Below are 20,634 nucleotides of genomic sequence, written 5' to 3'. Positions count from 1 at the left end.
TAGATTTAACATTCTGAATAAGTATATAGCCATGTCTAGTTTTTCTCCTACTCGTGTATATTTGTCATCTTCTGGAGAGTTTGTGAATGCATAGTTCCCAAGTAAACAGTTAGTCTGTAAAAGCATAATTTTCCGTGGAATTTTAACAGTTCTGTTTCTATAAAGGAGTTCTAAAAAGAACTCATTGAAAACTTACATTGCATTGGTCTTTTGGGTGGAATGAAGTTTATCTTGGTTATAGTCTTTGCTGTGAGTCCACTTCATGGAAAGAGATATGTTTTCTTCACTATGGTTTCATCTCATGAAACAAAGTTATCACCCTAATGAAGGTTTATGTGTCCCTGGCTACATGTCTGCATGGAAATTTCAGTACTCTATTTGAATATTTCATCTTCCCCAGGTCTTCCCTGCAATTTTGTGAATTAGCTCAAATTTTCACTTTTCTGCATTCTAAACATAACATATTTATGTTATAATCTACATATAAAATAAATATAATTATAAATATAAAATCTTATTATACATAAAATATTATTATATATAATTATGAATATAAAATAAAATATAAAATATTCTAAATATAATATATTTAATTACCTGGATTGCAAAATATGTAGGTATATGAAATTGTCTTTGAAAAATAAAAAGAACAAATGCAACAAAGATAAAATACAATATAAGTCATAACATCTGAAATATTAAACTTAGGAAGTAAATCCATGTGCCACCCACCATCAACAAACATAAAGGCACATGGAAAAAACACTTGCATATCTGCCGATTTTCTTTAGTTAATGCTAAATTGCTCTCTTTTATCTAAACATTGCATATTTTGAGCAAAGACTTTATGCTTATTTAATGTTCACATATGAGGTAAAACTGTTCGAGAACTTGAAGGCAATTATGGTATAAACAAGAATAGATTTTTATAGTTCTTTAGAAATATATGTGAGTGAAATAATAATTGTTGAGTCCTAAACAGTACAGCAGGTCCAGTATGCTGATATTTGAAACAAAATCTGCTTTGAGACAAAGATATTATTTTAGAGTTATTAAAAAATTGGATGCTTTTCAGTCATATGGTTTCTCTCAATTTATCTGGGGGAACTTATCAAGTTCAAATGCTACAGTTTCTTAACAGAACATATCAATTCTAAGAAGCATCACAGGTTCATCCAACATTGTACACAATGTATTTTGCAATTAAAGGTTTTCTCATTAATAACATTAGAGACTCAACTGAAATAAGAAAACTGTTGTCTCAAAATACCTGAAAGCAATGCAGGTGTTACAAACATATTGCCCATAAGTAAGCTTTAAATAATCAGTGGTTATGAAAATTAAACACATTCATTGCAGGTGTATGCTTATATAAGTGAAAGAAGTATAACTCAGAGGGGCCAAGACATTGAGATTTTAAATTATCTTTTCCCTATTTGCATATATCTAAATATATGGTCATGATTAAAATGGAATTTATATGCTTCTCAGAAGAAAATATACTAAAAGAATGGCTATGAAATAACAGTCTTCTCTGACAGCAGTAACACAATGGTATTACAAATTTTTCTTGTTCGTTAACTAATTTTTGCACAAAGAAATAACAATCAACATCTCTTAGGTTCGTACATGTCCTTCCAACCACTTCTGCACTTGATCTATGTGGTGGGTTGACCCCGTCTGGATGTCAGGTGCCCACCAAAGCTGTTATATCCCTCACTTCCTAAGCAGAGAATAGAAAAGAAAATATAATCAAAACCTGTTGGGCCAAGATAAGGACAGGGGCAGATCACTCACCCATTATCATTACCATCACATGCAAAACAGACTCAGCTCAGGGAAATAAATGTTATTTATTACGAATCAAATTTGAGCAGGGTAATAAGAAATAAGACCAAATCTTCAAGCACTTCCTTCTCATCCCTCCCTTCTTTCAAACTCAACTTTATTCTCATTTTCTCTACCTCCTCCCCTCCAGTGGTGCACAGGGACAGAGAATTGGAGTTGAGATCAGTTCATCACACATCATCTGCCGCACCTTTCTCTTCATACTCCTTCCCTGTTCCAGCATGGAGTCCGTCCTCTGGGAGACAGTTTCTCACAAGCTGCTCCAGCACAAGTCTTTCCCATGGGCTGCAGTCCTTCAGACACACACTGCTCCAGCACAGGTCCCCCATGGGTTCACAAGTCCTACCAGCCACCCTGCTTCAGCATGGGCTATGCTCTCCATGGGTGAGCCTGGTGGGAACCTGCTGGTGTGGGCTTTCCCACAGGGTCACAGCCTTTTCTGGATGCAAACTCTTGCTCCAGTGCAGGGTGCTCTGAAGACTGCAGATGCACCCCTGCTGCATCATTGACCTCCCTGGGCTGCAGGCTCATGGCTGCCTCACCATGGCCTTCACCACGGGCTGCACAGGAATCCCTGCCCTGGTACCAGGAGCACCTCCTCCCCCTCCTTCTTCCCTGACCCTGGTGTCTGCAGGGTTGTTTCTTACATATCTTCACTCCTCTTTCCAACAGCTGTTGCCCAGCAATTTTTATTCCCTTCCCGTATTATCTCAGACACACTGCTGGTATCCCTGATGTGCTTGGCCTTGACCAATGTTGGTTCTATCTTGGAGTCAGCTGGCATTGTCTCCATCAGACATGGGGGAGACTTCTCACAGAAGGTCTGCTCCTCCCCCAGCTCCCACCCCAACACTGCCACGCAAACCAAACACAATCTGAAACATTATCTGCTTCTCAGTATCCTCCAGAGAAAATTCACACAGTGTAAAGATCAGGGGATAAAATCAAATGCTAGACTATAGACAGCAAGAAAAGCTGATGAAAAAGTAGAGAATTCTCTTTTACAAAGAATTAATCCTTAATAAATTCAATATTTGGGCATTTGCAGGGGAAAAAAAAAAAAAGAAGCGGATTGGTTTTCTTATCCCCAGAACTTCCTTGTGTTTCATTTTCAAGATGCTTTGGAGAAACATCAGATGGAGAAAATCTGGTAAAAGGAATATTTGACATAAAATACCAGCCACTAACAGGCTAAAATGCTTTTTAAAACTAATATATAAAATACTACTTAACACTATAATATGAATTCTGATGTCTTATCTCAATTTAATTTTTTTCTCAAAGCAACTGAGTCATTGTTTCTTTTAGAGTTTTATTTACCCCAAAATGACAAATGACCACCTAAATTTCAGAAGTGTAACCAGAATGATTAACTTGGTCAAATGGAATCTCTCTTCAGTAACTACCTTTGTAATAAAATTCTCTCCACTCAAAATTCTTGGCTCTGACCTGACAAACTGCAAGGACATTTATATCAAGGGACAGTTTACTATCGAATACACTGGAAAAAACATTTGCTACTTAAAAAACAAAGTATCTGCTTAGTACTTGAGAGTCAAAATCTCTTTTGTCTGTTAGAGCCTACTGGAATCACAAGCAAATCCAGGCTTATATTAACACAAATACCTTTGAACAATATTTGCAAAAGAAATTTAGCGATTGATAAAAAAAGCAAGCCATTAAATGAGACCAGTTCATCAGGTCAACAATGGGAATGAAAATAGCATGAAAACTTGGAAGCTATTTTCAATGCTTTTTCATATTTTCAATAAAACCTTATAGGCATGAAAATAGTGTCAATGGAAATATGGGAAATTATATTTTTAAACAAGTAAGTGCCAAATTGTTGTTAATTATTCACAGTAGATGGTTTTCCAGTTCATACTGGTATTTTTCTGCAACACTGTTGAAGTTGAATTGCTTTGGACAAGCACTACATTAAATGTCAGAATGGTTATATGTCACAATGAGGAAAAGGTGAACAGGGAAAATGCTGTCCAAAGCTCCCCCTCTTAAATATCAGTTTACTGTCCTCATAAAAAGTCAATTTACTTTTGCCTTTCCCCACATTCCTAAAATATTCTGTCTCAGTGGAGAAACTATGGTGCTGAAGCATATTGATAAAAATCTAACTAGAGTGTTCCAATTTGATGGCTCAACACTCTCCCACATGGTAGAGCAATCATTTCCAAGTAATAGAGGCAATGTATGACCATTTATTTATTATTATGGCCTGTATGCATGGTGTTACTGTGCACCTTATTTATAAATACTTCTAAAATTGGAGAAAAAGTCTCTAGAATAGTTTACTTTTCCTTTTACCAAGATTTTCTTTTTTTAAAAACATGTATCTTTATATTTTCTCAGGTCTTTGCAAGAATATTTTAAAAAGTATCAACAGTTAGAAAGTAAGAAGCAGTGATGAGGTAACTCACTACGGTGACAAAAATTACAGCATGACCAATTAATTCACTGTTGTAGAATTCAAAAGATCAGTATTAAATTCTTCATTGTTCAATACCTGTTTTTTAACTTGCCATAGCCATTAGTACTTTTGTATCATGCCTTTTGATTTCATCTTCTTTTCCTTGCTCCATTGGATCCAGTTCTCCACTGTACCAGATCTAAAATTTGTGCAATGAGGCTGAAAATGCAAACTTTTCCTTTCATTGTTGCTACATAAAAAATAAATTTTAATATTTATCATAGATCTAATTGGTGCTAGTAATTCTTCACAACAGAATAATCATCAAATCAAGATTATTATGTTATCTAAATAATTGTAAAAATTAATGTCATGAAAGTGCGATAAATCATAGCCTTGTAATGAAGATGTGTGCCAGTACGGGCTCTGAAGGATCTGAAAATATAATCCTTCAGGAAGAGGACAGTGGATGACAGGAGGTTTCTTTCCAGTTTAGACAGAATATTTCTTATGTTTACAGTGGGATCTGCGTGGAGAATTCTGTGATCATTCTTAAATGTTTATTAGAACTGACAAAACTCTACCGTCACGTTATGAATGTACATCTGTGTTATTTCAACAATTTTATTCTACATTTAGGTGTTGCTGATACAGTAATAACTTTACCATTATCTGTGCAATGTAGCAAAGAAAGAGTGAATATTTAATAGAAAACATGATGGTGAATCTAATGTCATGGTGTCAAATTAAATATTTTCCTTTTCAAATTGCAGAAAGAGGAGGGGGAGGAGTGATTGTTGAGTAGGAGAGTTATATAAAATTTTGTAAAACCAGTTATCTAAAAGAATGGTCTGTAATATTCACTGGTGCTTTTTTGAGTAATATTCAGCTTCATCTCTTTTTTTTCCCATTTTCTTGCCAAGAATAAGAAAATTTGAGGCATTTTTACTTTGCTTCTAATTGTGCTTTGAAGAATGACTTCTGCAGCAACTTTATGTAATATTTTAGAGTTTCCACAGAAACCAGGAGAGTAGATACAAAAATCTTTGGAAAAAATCAGAACAGGACAGGAGTTGAACCCAACCTTGACCCTGAGTGCTGGAAGAGGATCCAAAACCAAGAGAAGACAAAACCTGTGCTAAACACGAAGATCTTTAGTTACCAAACCACAAGAAACACCTATATATAATAGTGAGTTTCTATTGGATACTGACTTTATTTTCAGCTTTAGAATACCCTTTAATTTTAAATTCACTGTGTTCAGATATCTATATCTGTTACAATGTTTTAAAAATAATGGGGAAACAAAATCATTGAAATAATTTATTGCCTATAACTGCAGGTTTTCATACCAATATCTGGAAGCCTCCAGCTTTAAACATCAGTCATGAGCACATGTACTGCTAATCTTGCAACAAGTGGTGCAGCTGGAATGTTTTCTTGCTACATTTTTTAAAAATTGATACCGAATAGCTGTAAAATTACAGTTTCTTTTTTAATTGCTTTTTAAGTAAAAGGAAAAGCCATAAATAAAATGATACAAATCAGTACTTAACAAATCCAGTCCTGCAGTAATTCCATATGCGTACTAGCAACACTCATCTGTTGCATCTACAGGCTGTTTTTTTGCCAAGTATTTTATTCTTGAATTCATTTGCTGTTTAAGGATGATGGCAGCAGATGGTCGAGAAGGTAACTTATTCACTGTTTAATTTGGTTTGTTTATTCTGTTGGTAATTAATTCCATACCTCAGGGCCCACTGTTCGCTCCTGTTCCCACTGTCCTTCCAGCCATTGGAGACTGTGTATTGCTCAGGAAGACATTCTGGATTTGGAGAGCTGGTGCTTTTATTGACATTTAGAAATCTCAATTCAATCACGAGATTTTGAGTTATGACATAATATTTCCTCCATCTCATCTTTCTATTTTTCATCCATTTTGAAGGTGATTGTTTTGCTTTTACTTTGGAAGCATGTAGCAATGTCTACTTCTTGAGTAATATGAGTTCATGTGTATTCTGTTAGTACAAGGACTTCCATCTTTTCTCTTCCTAAAGCTTTGTGGTTTCTCTTGTTCAACTAATATTTTTAAGTTTAAAATAGAGTGCTAATATTGTTTGAGATTAGTCATAAATTGACAGAGTTTTATCTTACATCCATTAAAATTGCTGTCAAAACGCTTAATAACTTTGGTGTTCTGAGACTTGAACAAGCATTCAGGATGTCTTTGAAGAATTTGAGTAAATACTTGAATTCCTGAGACATTAATACTTAGAACTATCTTTTTAAAGTTTGTTATACAGCTTTTCTGAAAGTTTTGAATAGTGATTCATTGATAATTACAATTAAACTCATGTGAATTCTAGCCAGAAACCTAACATTTTCTTATTTGATTTTTTTTCCTTCCTTTTTTGGTTAAATAACTTAAATAAAATACCTACTACTGAAAGAAAATAGTATAAATGGAATAATTTTAATAAACTAAAGACATGAATCATTTTATAAAGTAAATAGTATTAAATCAAATCATCTGTACCTAAATATGACTATATTGGCACAACTGCATATATTCAGCATAATAAATTTTAAATTAAGTACTCTAGACAAATACTGTGTCTGTTAGAACATTTAACAAAAACTAAAGTAGTTATGAAATAGGTCAACTCTATTCTCAAAACCCCCATATCATGCTTTCTCTAAAATCCACTCTTGTTAGAAATAGGGGTTTCATTTGGGATTACTTTAGGGAAATTCAGCATATGGAAGGTTGCATGCATCTATATTTGCATTCTATGCATTTTGTCTCCAACAAAATGTAATCAGAACTGAATTTGCATAGAGGTTATCGGCTGATGTTAAGGGAATAACATCTGATTAATTCCTTTTCTTCTATATGTGATTGTTAAATCATGTACATTAGTATATACAATGCAGTGGCAAGTATTGCTAGCATGATTGTCATATTATTGTTGCTACTGCTCCTGTACTACATTTAAGCACAAACCAAGACTGGGGTCCTACTATCACCCACTTGATCAGCAGAAAATTATTGAGTGAGCTTCTTGAACCATCTCACTTCATCCCAGACCCTTCTTTCAAATTACTGTGCTTACTTTCTTTGGTATATTCAGTTTTTCTCTCACTTCTGCTGTTAGCACAGAGAGAAAAAGGTTAAATAGGAGAGATAGTCATGAGTGACTTCAAATAAAAAATAATCCTTGTCTGAAACAAGCTACTGAGAAATAAAATAGAGGACAAAATTATAATGCTGCAATAAAACCATCAATGTCAATTAGAACTACATATATTGGACTTAGCAACCACAAAATGACTCCAAAATATTGAATTTGGAGAGGAGGGTGATGGGTGTCAGTCAATGAATATGTAAACCACTTTACTTCTGCTTTTTTTTTTGTTTTGTTTTGCTTTAGGAATTATGAAGTATGATGGCTTCAATATTTGCCTATCATCTCCAATAAGCAGTAAAACCAATCTGGGCTGCTTTTCAGAAAATGTTTACACTGCTGCATGACTGCAGCTAACATCCTGCATGAGTCAAGTAAGTATTCATTAGTGTTCAAGACTCAATAATTTAATACCAAGCTTATGCCTGTCTCCTTTTTATATTCCCATTGCATCAAAAGACTTGAACTGTAACAAATGTAACAGAAATATTAAGAGGCAGTTCCTGAGGAGGGAATCGCACCTACTTCTGCTCTTTTAATAAAATATGCTATAAATCTCGGGTGTACCTGGAAGAAAATATCAAGCCATATAAACTGTACCCATACTAAAGCTCACCTCAATGAAACTTTCTTTATCATAATCAAGTTTTTCTTTTGCCACTTATTTTCTTTTTAAAACTTCTCATGCAGCTTCAAAAGAAGATGGAGGTGAAGTAGGATTTATGATGCAAGATAGAGAAGCATTAATATTTTTGCTTTTCAAGAGTGTTCTTAGTATCAGATATCTGAATATTAGTTACACATTTCAATAGTACTGTTAAAGCCAACCAAGGGAAGAGAGCATAAAAAAGTCTTATGAAAAGGTTAGAATTATGAAGTATACAAATTATTACTTCCTGCAGGAGCTCAGGCATGCACAAGTTATTTAATGAGGGAATTATTACTATCCTCTTAATAGTCAAAGCTTGAAATTGTGTCAGATTTTGTGGTTCCATTGGTTGAATGGTCACATCCAAAGGGTAGTGGTGAATACCTCAAGGTCCAGCTGGAGGTTAGTGACAAGTGATGCTCTTCAAGAGCCAGTATGGGGACCAGTAGTTCAATATCTTCATTAATCCCATTTAGTGGCATTCATTGCATCTTCAGCAAGTTTGTACCTGACACTAAGCTGAGTTGTGCATCTGAGGAACAGGGTGATATCCAAATGAACCTGAACAAGCTCAAGAAGTGGTTCCATGGAAACCTCATGAGATTTAATGAGGCCAAGTATAATGTGCTGCACCTGGGTCAGAGCAACCTTCAGCATCACTGCAGGCTGGGTAATGAATAGGTTAAGAACAGCCCTGCAATAAAGGCCTTGGGGGTGCTGGTGGTGGAGAGGCTGGACATGACCCTACAGTGTGAACTTGCAGCCCAAAAAACAGTTGTATGTTGGGTTGCATCGAAAGTAGTGTAGGCAGCAGGGCAAGGGAGGAGATTCTACCCCACTTCTCTCTTGTGAGACCCCACCTGCAGGGCTGCATCCAGCTCTGGGGTCCCCAGCACAGGAAAGATATTGACCTATTGGAGTGAGTCCAGAGGAGGCAACCAGAATATTCAGAGGGATGGAGCACTCCTACTTTGAGGAAAGGCTTGGAGAATCAGGATTGTTGAGCCTGAAGTAGAGGCTTTGCAGTGACCTAATTGTGGCTTTCTGCTTGAAGGGAGCCTACAAGAAACATGAACAGAGACTTTTTGCAAGGGCATATAATAACAGGACAAGAGCAATCATGGTTTTAAATGGAAAGAGGGTAAATTCAGACAAGATATAAAGAAGAAATTTTTCATGATGGTGATGGTGAGGCACTTGAACAGGTTACTCAAAAGGTGGTAGAAGACATTCAAGTAAAGTTGGATGTGGCTCCAAGTAGCATGATGTAGCTGAAGATGTCCCTGTGTATTGTAGTGATGTTGCACTAGTCAACCTTGAAAAATCCCTTTGAACTTAAACTTTTATGATAGTACAATTCTATGAAAAATAAATGCACTCAAAGTATGAATTTGCCAAACATCCTGCATGTGCATGGCTTGCATATGAAGAATGGAATCATGAAAGCAAATATGAAGTTATATAATCAATTATTTTCGACCTTATTTATTTGGATCATTTTGCTTTTTAACATGAGTAGCAACCTGTAGACTTTGCTCAAGCAAGATTATCAGTACACTATAAAAATGGCTTTTAAACTAATGCATAAACTGAGAGTGACGGATACAAACTCTTCCTTAAATCATGCTATGCTTGTTTTTCATGTTAAACTGCAGTATATATCTGACAGACTTTTCTAAAAAGTGCTGTAATGTTAGTTAGTCAATCTTCAGTCTATAGAAAAGGAGTAGATTGCTTACAGTCAATACAAGTGGCTCAGGACGTTACTGAGAGGCAATATCTCCTTTATAGCAGAGTTCTCAATCCATTTTACCATTGAGAGAACCTACTTATTAATGGTTTGAATTGAAGAATATTTAACTTTTTTTTGAGCTTTTAATGAATATGCTACATGTAAAATAAGTAGTTTAGCACATTCAGTGTAATGAATGAACATCTGAATTGATCTGCGACCAGCAGAAAAGAGCAAAGTTCTAGAAGAGGTTTATATGCAGATGCAAAGCCACATGGACATGCTTGGAGTTCAACACAAGCACAGGGGTAGGCACAAACTGCAGTCTGTCCAAAACAATGTTATATATATATACATACATACCCACATACATACCCACTTACACAGTGTTTGGACTGTATCCAGAGCTCATTGTAAGAGCAAAGCTTTTTCTTTAGCAAGGTTATGCTTTATTTTCTTCTTTTCAATACTTTATCTTACATCCTGAAAATACTCATTAATGAACACATTCTGTGACCCCTGGGAAATCAATGACTATATTTTGTTCTGATTTCTATAGCATGCTAGACACAGCTCTAAATCGGGGGTATAAACAGTGACACATTACAACAAACATGTTAATTGTCAACTATCAACTCATAATGTCTCTAAATTATAGATAATGATGAGTAGCTTTAAGAATACTCCTAATACTACTCACATTTTTTCTGCTATACTTCATGTAGTACATTAGGCAAAGTCAATTAAAGTGGAAAGAGCAAGGAGCTGAATTAAATACTGAATATCTGCTTCTTCAATTCTGAAAAAGAAGAGGTATTAGAAAAATTATCTGCTTCTTCAATTCTGAAAAAGAAGAGTTATTAGAAAAATTATGCTCCTTAAAAAAGTATTTCTCCAAACATTAGTTTGGATTTTAAGATAAACAAGATTGTTTTTACTTTCTTCAGATTTGAAACAGTAAATATTTAAAAGGTAAGGATTATTGGAAAATTAATTAAGCCTTTTCTTTAATGAAGTTATTTTTAAATTATGATCTTATTTCTCCCATCCTGTTTTTAGATCTTTATTGAAATTATACTATTCAGTTATATGTCAGATATATTAAGATAGAATTCAAATTCAATGGAGAAAAAAATTAACTGGCTCCCAAAATGAAAATCTAATTCTAGTCCTGGGCTTAGATCTGATTTAGATTGAGATCCAACATGTTTAACAGAGTTTCTACAGCTACCAAAAATTAAGTGCTGAACACAAAGGAGTGTTAATGCCAAGAAAAGCGGGAAAGTCCCACTGAGATGAACAGCCATCCTGCTAGCCAAAGTCCTTTGTCTTTAACAGCAAACAAAGGAGACGGCTCAGAGATGCTCAGATCAGACAGAGAATGGGTAGGTGATATTTCTGTCTGTGATCTGTGACCATTTTCAGTTCAGAGCTTCTGGTCATCTGCAGCTCTCTATGAATACAGTAGTCCTCACTGAGTTTTTCTGCTGTGAATTTATTCTGCCCTTCTTTGAAGGTATTTATTGGGTCTTATGAATCCCTAACATGTACAAAGCCATAATAACCCAGCAGGACTATTTCCTGGAAGTAAACTCTTCTTTTTCTCTTCAAAATAATAAGCAAAATTTACTTTTTATTGTAAATGTTCCTTGATTAGTGCTGAACACCACACATGACTGGTCTCCACTTCAATATCAAGTCAGAAACTATGAGCGTGACCACCCAGACAATTTTTTATCCACAAAGGGATTCACCCATCAAAATCATAGTCTCTCCAGCTTAGAGACAAGGATGATGTGTGACACAGTGTCAGGTGCTTGGCATAAGTCCGGTAAATTACATCTGTTGCTTTTCCCTTATCTACCAATGCTGTAACCCTGTTGTAAAATGTCACCGGTTTTGTCAGATACAATTTCCCCTTAATGGAGCCATGTGGGCTGTCACCAACAACCTCTTTATTTTCTATGTGCCTTAGCCGAGGTTCCTGGAGGATCTGATCCATGATCTTGCTGGGTAAAGAGGTGAGACTGACTGGCCTGGAGTTCCCTAGGTCTTTCTTTTATTCTTTGTAAAAATGGGTGTTATGTCTCCCTTTTTCCAGTCAGTTGGAACTTTATAAGGCTGGCATGACTTCCCAAATACGATGCATACTGGCTTAGCCACTTCATCTGTCAGTTCCCTCAGGACCTGAAGATGTATCTCATAAGGTCCCATGGAACCATTACATGTTGGAGTTCAAGATCCTTAAGACATTGAGGAGCTATAAAGTTCTTGCAAGCACTGTGAAGGTCACAGACCACTTAAGCATTTTTTTGAATTTTATAAATATTCATAATATATAAAACAGAATATATATTTTCCTGAAACAGGCACTTGCTCTTTTTTCTGTATGATTTCCTATTGTGGTGGCCATATATATTTTCAGAAATAAAATTTTAGAGAAACAAACAAAGAAAACCAAAAAAAGCCGGATGAAAAAATTGTGCAGACAAAGCAAGTGCCATTCCAAATGTGGGGAACTGGAGTGTTTGGATTTAGCAATCTCCTTTTTCATGCCCATTTCTGCATTTTTCTCCAGTAAGTAAGAGTGATATTGATCACATTTGACCTAGAGCCTCTCTGGTGTAGCTATTTACATATGAATGAGTCATCATAGGAAACTCTTATGGATACTAAGAAAGATTTGCAGGGACTCTTCACCTGGCCAGTTTTAGATGTCTGACAAATTGCATGAAATTTTTGTGTACAGTGGAAAGGATTTGCCTGAGTAACATTTTTAAATGAACTAAGCAAAAAAAAAAAAAAAAAAAAAAAACAACCAGGAAATGGAAGATAACTGGAGAAGACATGGAAAGCCTTGCCATACTCTCATAACATTTGAATGCAAGCTGTAGGACCAATTTATTGACAGTAGTGAAAATTCAAAGGGAAATGAAATGTTTTCCAGCAACAAAGGCAACACACTTCCAACAACATTCAGGTGGTTATGACAAGTAAAGGAGCCTGCAAAAATAGGAAAACATTGGAAAATAGTGTTCAAAACACTCTTAGATGGTGTTCAAAACATAGTTACTTAGTTGTCCTGTTAAAGGGCTGTGTCTTGTAGCAAGGATTGCCTGATAACTCTTTTGAATTTGTACATATCATATCATGGTGAAAAAGGCAAATCTCACAGTGGATCATTTGAACACAGTTCGTGTCACTAGGACATATGGCATAATCATTTTCTTCTGGTTAGTGATGAAAAGGCCTCCTCTGGAGCAGTATAGAAAGTTATGGAAACAACAGTTAAGGGAAGGTAAGGTTCAATCTAAAATTCTAATCTAAATAAGTTAAGGTTCATCCTAAATTCAGACAAGACACCAAGGAATAATGGTGTGATCAGAGAACAATTTAAAGTCAAGAAAATATGATGAGGGATGGGTTCTTGGAGTTACTCACTGAGCAGCTGAGGGTACATGTTCTCACACATGTGAAGGGATAGAAAAGATAGATACAGGATGTTCCATTCTTGTACATAAATGTCATACTGAAAAAAAAGAACGACATCTTGGACATAACCAGAAGAAAAAAAACTTTATTTATTATACTACTACAAGGAGCACTAGGTTTGACTCTCTGAATATTTCCTTCTGTCTACAAATTTTCTGTTTTGCGATAGACAATAAACACTGGTGGCATCAACTGTTCTTACATTCAGTGCAGGCATCTCTTGTATGACACCTATCTGCTTAAAAGAGCTGCCAAAATTTGGATATCAATCCTATCCTTTCTTTCCATTTTTAATCTTCTAGACTTTCCACTTTCTGTAAATTGACAGAAATAACTAATTGCAGCTGGGAAACTTGCTCTAGGTAATGCCTAACTAGCCTATAATGAACCCATCTGGATCATTCTTTGAAAACATGTTAGTTATGGAGGTCCCTAACCTGCACTTTGCCTGCTCCATTATGGATTTATATAAATTTTGAAGATGTAATAAAAGTTTCAATCACAAATCACTTATTTCAACCATTCAACCATTTCAATCAGCTTCAATCTTCTATTTTCTTATTTGTAAAGCTAGTTTTGTGTCTGGGAACTATGCAATATCCTCAGTTCTGGAATGAAAAGACCAGTAATTGCTGCTCTTTGTACTGGTATAGCTCTTCAAAAAAAAAGTTTGAGAAACAAAGCAAAAAAGTTTTAAAAGAGTGCTGGAACAGTGAGTATCTGGCTTTTGTTCCTTTATAGTTCTAGACATTCACAGATATTCAAGACAATTAAAATGCCATTCTTGGACAAAAAGTGGGATATAATTTTTTTGGGACCTACTTAGGAGACTAATTCTTTTTTATAAGAAAAGCACAGTATCTCACATTAAATTGTAAAAAACAGTGCAGACAAAAGCTTATTTATAAAACCAAAGAAGATACAGATAATCTAGAAATAATTATGTTGACATTTTAAAAACTACATTTTTTAAAAAGTGGATGAGAAAAAAAATTCAAATTCTGTTTCATTCAAGTTGGTAAGGAAAGTACAAAATTAAAAGTTTCAGTGCACCACTGGGAATTCTTTCATATTGCTATGGTATGCTTTGTAAGAGATCTGTAAGGAAATAAGTGGAATAAGCACTGCAGGAAAGGAAATTCATAGAAATGTGCAAGGGAAAAAATCACCTATTTTAAAATAGTGCTAATTATTTTCATGCTGTTTCTCCTTTGCTACCTTCAATATGTGCTGTACCTCTCTATCCCATTTAAAGTTAATAACAGTTACCTTACTTCATCTAGTGTCCCCATTTTGTATTTTACTTACACATAAGGTATTATCTTTTACATCTGTAAATCTGTATTGATTACACAAAAATCCTAGCAAATACTCTGAACAGACTTTCACTACAAGACTGATTTATGGTTCTTGAAACAAAGTTTTGGCAAGTAGCACTCATTCATTTAAATTTTGAATTTGAACCAAAGAAATCTCACCAGTACTCAGATTTTTATCTGGTGCCAGACACTGGGATAACCATGCTGATCTCTGCAACCAATTTAATTTCTGAATATAAATCTAATGGAACCAAATAAATGGGAATTTTGAGTGAATTGTACCATATTTTAATCACCACTTACTATTTAAATGGTTAATGAAAAATCAGTTCCTCAAGGAGAAACAGTTTCATGCATGACTTCATTATGCTTTCATTTTTTCTCACATACCAGAAATAAGACTGCTCTGCAAATAGGCTGTTAATCACCTAAAACTAAATGTTAATCCTGTTAACCTACTTCCAGTGTTTAAATCTTGTTATGTTAATGTCATAGCAATAATAAAAAAAAATATAAACCTTTTTGCACTTTCAAAAATGTTTTCTCGGGGAGCTATTCATTGCTCTCAGAAAATACTGTGTATTTTCAAAACAGAAGACTGCTTTCATCTGTGTGCTTCCAGTAAAGTTGAGCTTTCCCTACCTGCTTTTCTTTTTTTCCCTTTCGACTTGCAATAGGCTACTTTCCAAGGATCTGCTAACAAGTGCTAACTAAAATCAAGATCTCTCCTGAAACTGAAGCACACAGAACAGTCCCTAAAATCAGTTTGTCCTGTTGTTTCAAATCATCCTTAACAACCCAGACAAATGCAAATAAATGCAATCAGTTTATATATGCAGGACTGTGTCAGTAGCATGCATTATGCTTTCAATAGAACTGTCAGGGGTGTGAACAGTTTTTGATGTTAAGTTTACAAAGTTGTTTAGTAATTTCTATTCATGAGTATTCAAATAAAACAGACTATATATGAAACACAGAGCGCAGGTGATAATTTTTCGTTAAATTAAAATTTGTTCATTGCGTTACTAAAATTCCCTCTCCCTGTGCATTACTAATGAATTTCAGCATTTACTGAGAATTTTTTCTGATTTTTCCAAGTAACATGACTAGCCATATTGTATTTGGAAGCAAAAATGGAGGGCCTTCCTCTGTCTCATACCACCATATGCCAGAGAAGGCAATAGTGTATTCTAGAAACGACTTCATGATTTCCATAGCAATGAAGGCTCTGAATGCTCAAAACAGGCTCCATCAAACTCTGTGGAATTTTTTCTTTTATAAATATTTTAGCATATTTTGTTTTACTCTGAAGTATAGGAAATTAGACTCCTTAATCATTGGCTAGAACACTACATTATGAAGGGCAGCATTGCAAATTTTACAATCCATTCTCTTCGAGCTTTTTCGAAAGCCCAGAGCATATATATAATTGTTAGATATTGATTAGAGAGGGCACAAATGTCTGCTGTTGTTGACATTGTTATTATTATTACTTCTAATATTTACTTTCTTCTGTCTATAGAAGTCAGAATTGTATAGAAGTTGTATTAAAGAAAAGATACATATTTTTTACTATAGTGAATAGAAGACATCTATTCTTAGTCTGTTTTTTACAATAATCTTCAGCTAAAATCTATGCTGTTCAGATAAATTAAGCTTTGTTTTGTGATGCTTTTAGAGGTTTACACATTGCAGAAATATATTAATATGGATTAAATGGACTTTTGAGGCATGTTCACCAAACCCACTATCTCTCATCTTTTGTGAGCAGCCCCGGTTTAAATGTCTAATAATCCTTTTGCATGGACCAAGATGCATCATATGCCCGTGATAGATTGCCAGTGTAACTAAATTACAAACTGTGGTACTTAGAATAACAGAGTCATTGAACGGTTTGGGTTGGAAGGGACTTTGAAAGATCATCCAGTTCAACCCTGTCATCCCTGTCACCCAGCCTGACAATGACCATTTCCAGTAATAGTGCATCACAGTTTCCCTGGGCAAGTTGTTTCAGTGTCTCATCACCCTCACAGTAGAGAATCTCTTATCTATATCAAACCTAAATGTATACTACTTTCAGTTTAAAACCGTTTGCCCCTCACCCTGTTGCAACAAACCCTGGTGAAAAGCTTTTTTCCATTTACTTATATGAACTGCCCTTTATGTATTCAAAGGCCAGATAAGTTGTCAGAGACTTCTCCAGGCTGAGCAACCTGAGCTCTCTCAGCCTTTCTTCAGAGCAGAGATCTGATCATCTATGTGTCACTCTTCTGGACCAGCTCCAACAGGTCCATATTTTTTTGTACTGTATCTGGACACAGTAGTCCAGGTGATATTTCATGAGAGCAGAGAAGAGAAGAATCATCTCCCTTGACCTGCTGGACACACTGCCTTTTATGCAGGCCAGGGTATGATAGGCTTTTTGGGCTGCAACTGTATATTGTTGGCTTATGTGCAATTTTTCTGGTTACTGGTAGATTAAAAAGTACTTCATTTTACTTACGCAGTAACCACAAAGATGGAAAATTAAATACAGAGTCATAACTAAATGCTTTCCAATGCAAAATGGATTACTGAGATGGGGAATTTGTGCCCATTTGAAAATAGCACAGTATGGAGAATATGCACAGGACATTTCAAATGTTCATGCATTTAGACATTTCAAAAAGGAAAAAAACATTCTGCATGAAAATCAGGACATTTCACTACATGGAACACCTTACTGTTTGACAGTAGTCTAGCCACACACTGGGAACTTTGGAAATCTGTTAGAATGTAAAGAAATGAGCTGCAGATTTCCTTATCTTTTCTCTTTTTTTTTGAAAAAGACCTTAGTGCTCAATGTTAGCCAAGAATAGTCTTCCTATTTAGTAGATTTAAAAAGTGGTGATGTGTTACTGGAGAAAGACATCTGGCACAGCTTGTGGAAAGCCTATTTTGGAAGCTCAAAAAAGAAAAAAAAAGGAGTTGTGTAATCCATGGGAAAGCTAATCTTACTATGCGTACTTTCTTTTTTGTTTCTTGGCCAGCTTTCTTATTTCTGTTCTTATGCTTCTAACAATATGCTGTAAAACTGAAACATCCCATGGAAAATTTTGAAATTTTGCATGAGTCTCACTAAAAGTCATTCCTTCCAAGACTCCATAATCCACAGAACTTGTTTTGAACCTTATTACAAAGAATTCTTCTTAATTATTTTTGATTAACACAATTTAGTAACCTCTTGCAAGAAAAGTCCCATCCAAAAATGCTCACAGATTTTGATTCTAATTGGAAGCAGATTTTGGTTCTGTGTTTACACATCAAATGTTCTGAAAACGATGTATCTTTGACTGAGTGCATGGAGAAGGAGTTGGATACTGAGTTGTTAACTTCCAAGGAGCAGCAGCTTCAGAATGGAAGCACATATGTCAAAATATGAATTTTAAAAAATCTAGTTGCTTTACCCCTATGGTGAGCAGAGGAACAACAGCAGTATTATGTATTGCTACTGCAGTATTTGTAACAAAACAACTAGCTGTTAATTAATCTCATCTTACTTAGGCTACCAAAGCTTCTTCAGACCTTAAGTTCTCAGTAATATTTAATAAAAATTACCACTGCGGAAAAAGCTTTCTGCGTGTTAAAAAATATTTTAATTTTAAATTAATCTGGACTCATTTTCATAATGATTTAAATAATTATATTACTTCTTTAGCTTTGTATCTTGATTTTTTTTGTCTTTATTCTTTTCCCCCTTTTTTTTTCTTTCTTGCTTATATGTTAATTTGCAGTACAAAACACATGGAAGAGAAGTTGAATTGCCAACAGAGTTGACTCATTTCAAAGAGATAGCTCCACCTAGTGCCACAGTCAGGCAGCATTTTAAATCAATCTTTTCTTGTACAAAGTAGATCTAAACAATTTTCACGGCCAAAATAATTAATACTTGTTTTCTTCTGCTGAAAAAATAAAAATTTGGACAAACAGGCGAGTAAGGCAACTTAGATATTATACAAAATCAATTTTAAATATACATTCTCCTTGAAGGAGCTGAATTTGCATTACAGCTCTTTTTGTCTGCATTTATTTCTAGGATTCTCTGATTCCTGATGACCTTACTATGAACAATTACATGGAATAATCTGCTGGACGAAAACATTCATCATCAGTTCTCTAAGCCATCATATTCTATTTTGTTTAGGAATGTTTGAAGACTTTGAACATATACAATGCAAGAAATTGTTTTGAGATGTCCAACAAAGACTGTTCAGTAGTTCAGTAGCTATGTGCAAAGGAAAACATACTTAGGAAACTTGGGTTGTGGAAATCTAATATATTTTAGCAATGGCAATCAAAATATTGTTGGTTTAAAGTATTCATTGGTTTTAAAGCGCTTATCTATGAATTAAGTAATGGTAAAGCAAATACTTTCCCTTACCCGCTTATAAATAAAGTAATGGTAGAACAATTTGTTTCCTCACCCCAGATTTTGCCACGATATTTGACAGTTTGTCAAAAACCTTTACTAGTATAATTAATCATATTCACTTGCATATAAAAGCACTTACCTAAAACCCAAAACACTCAATGAGGAACAAAGAGAAAAATTGCAATACCTATATTTTATGAGCTTCTAGACCTGAGATCTGCAATAAAGTATGCAAGAAGAGCACAACAAACTCCATATTATTTAGCATACTCTTTAATTGTCTGGGAAAAGAGATAAAGAACACTTTAATTAGGTTTGCAAATAATGTTAAAGAGAATGTGGAGCAGAACTGGGAACAGGAAACAGCAAAGGGAACTAGGAAATATTAACAATATGAAAGCATAAAGTACTGGGACTCAGTAACCAAATGAGATTCAAAATGTTCGGTAAATAATTTAAATGGGGGACTATGATCTTAAAATAACTAACAAACAACATTGCTGTCAGGCTTAGTGATGACACTAGCAGTAGATAAGTTACAGACAGGTTTTGAACCAAGAGCAGAGAAGTTTTATGTTAGGTCTCAGCTATAACATACAGTACCAAGCTGTGAGAAATGGACTTATTATCTTCTACAAACCTGTGATGATCTTGGATGACACACTTACTTTAGAGTATGTAAGCTTTGACCTTGCCCAGTAAGGGCAACATTAGATTTTCAGAGACCTTCAAAAGTCATTGAATAAAACACATAAATAATATAGCATATTGAAAACTAACCTTTTACTCCAACTAATTTCTTAGATTGCAATCAGTAAGATTTTCACAGCTTTGGAAGAGTGCCATAAATCAGAATTTTCATTTTCTTTGAACTCAGACTTTATTTGTAATTTATTTGTTCCAGAAATTATTTTTGTGATATTCTTTAAGAGGTTTGTAAGTAAGGCATTATATAGCCCAAGGTGTAAGTTTCCATGAAAATTAGCCTAAAATTTTAGAAAAAAGAAATATCCAGAAAATCTTTTGAAATTAGAAAAACAATACAGAATTTATCAGTGTCGATAGTTAGTTTCTTAATTGGACAAATCTTGGCAGCAAAATAGAATATTCAGTCCTGGGTATTTCCTCAAACACCTGAATATATGTGTCCATTGGCCTTGACAAAAGTCAGACTCTTGGTTGTTTTCAAAACTCATTCCACCAACTAACAGGTTTAAGTATTGAAATAATAAATTATTGCTACTAGATTATATCTGCATCTTCATTATATTAACCTTTCTAAGAAATATGCTTTTCTCATTTAATACATAAATTATAAAATTATATCCATGCCAAATAACATGGCATATTTTTTCCCAGTTATTGAAAATTTTCTTGCAATAGAGTTTCAAAACTAGTAAAGAATAAGAATGACTTCTAACTGACTTTTTTGTGGAAAGACTATTGATGAAATATTTTTTAAATATTCATTATATTAATATTCATGCTTATATTCATATGAGTAGATTTTACGTGCACATATTATGCATATAAATTTACATATATACATCACCTCATCATCCTCTACAACTAC

General features: G+C 34.6%; 1 long non-coding RNA gene across 1 annotated transcript in view; it reads left to right on the top strand.

Annotated features, from left to right (window-relative positions):
- Positions 1-2,449: 2,449 nt before the first annotated feature.
- The window catches only part of LOC135300311 (uncharacterized), an 89,569-nt gene continuing 71,384 nt past the window's right edge, over positions 2,450-20,634 (top strand). The window contains exons 1-4 of the long non-coding RNA XR_010362166.1: positions 2,450-2,998; positions 4,216-4,274; positions 5,282-5,464; positions 7,705-7,832. This is a non-coding gene — a long non-coding RNA (uncharacterized LOC135300311). The remainder of the gene's footprint in view (positions 2,999-4,215; positions 4,275-5,281; positions 5,465-7,704; positions 7,833-20,634) is intronic.

The sequence above is a fragment of the Passer domesticus genome, chromosome 5 (genome assembly GCF_036417665.1).
Source record: "Passer domesticus isolate bPasDom1 chromosome 5, bPasDom1.hap1, whole genome shotgun sequence".
NCBI lineage: Eukaryota > Metazoa > Chordata > Aves > Passeriformes > Passeridae > Passer > Passer domesticus.
This window is presented reverse-complemented; position numbering and strand designations above follow the sequence as displayed.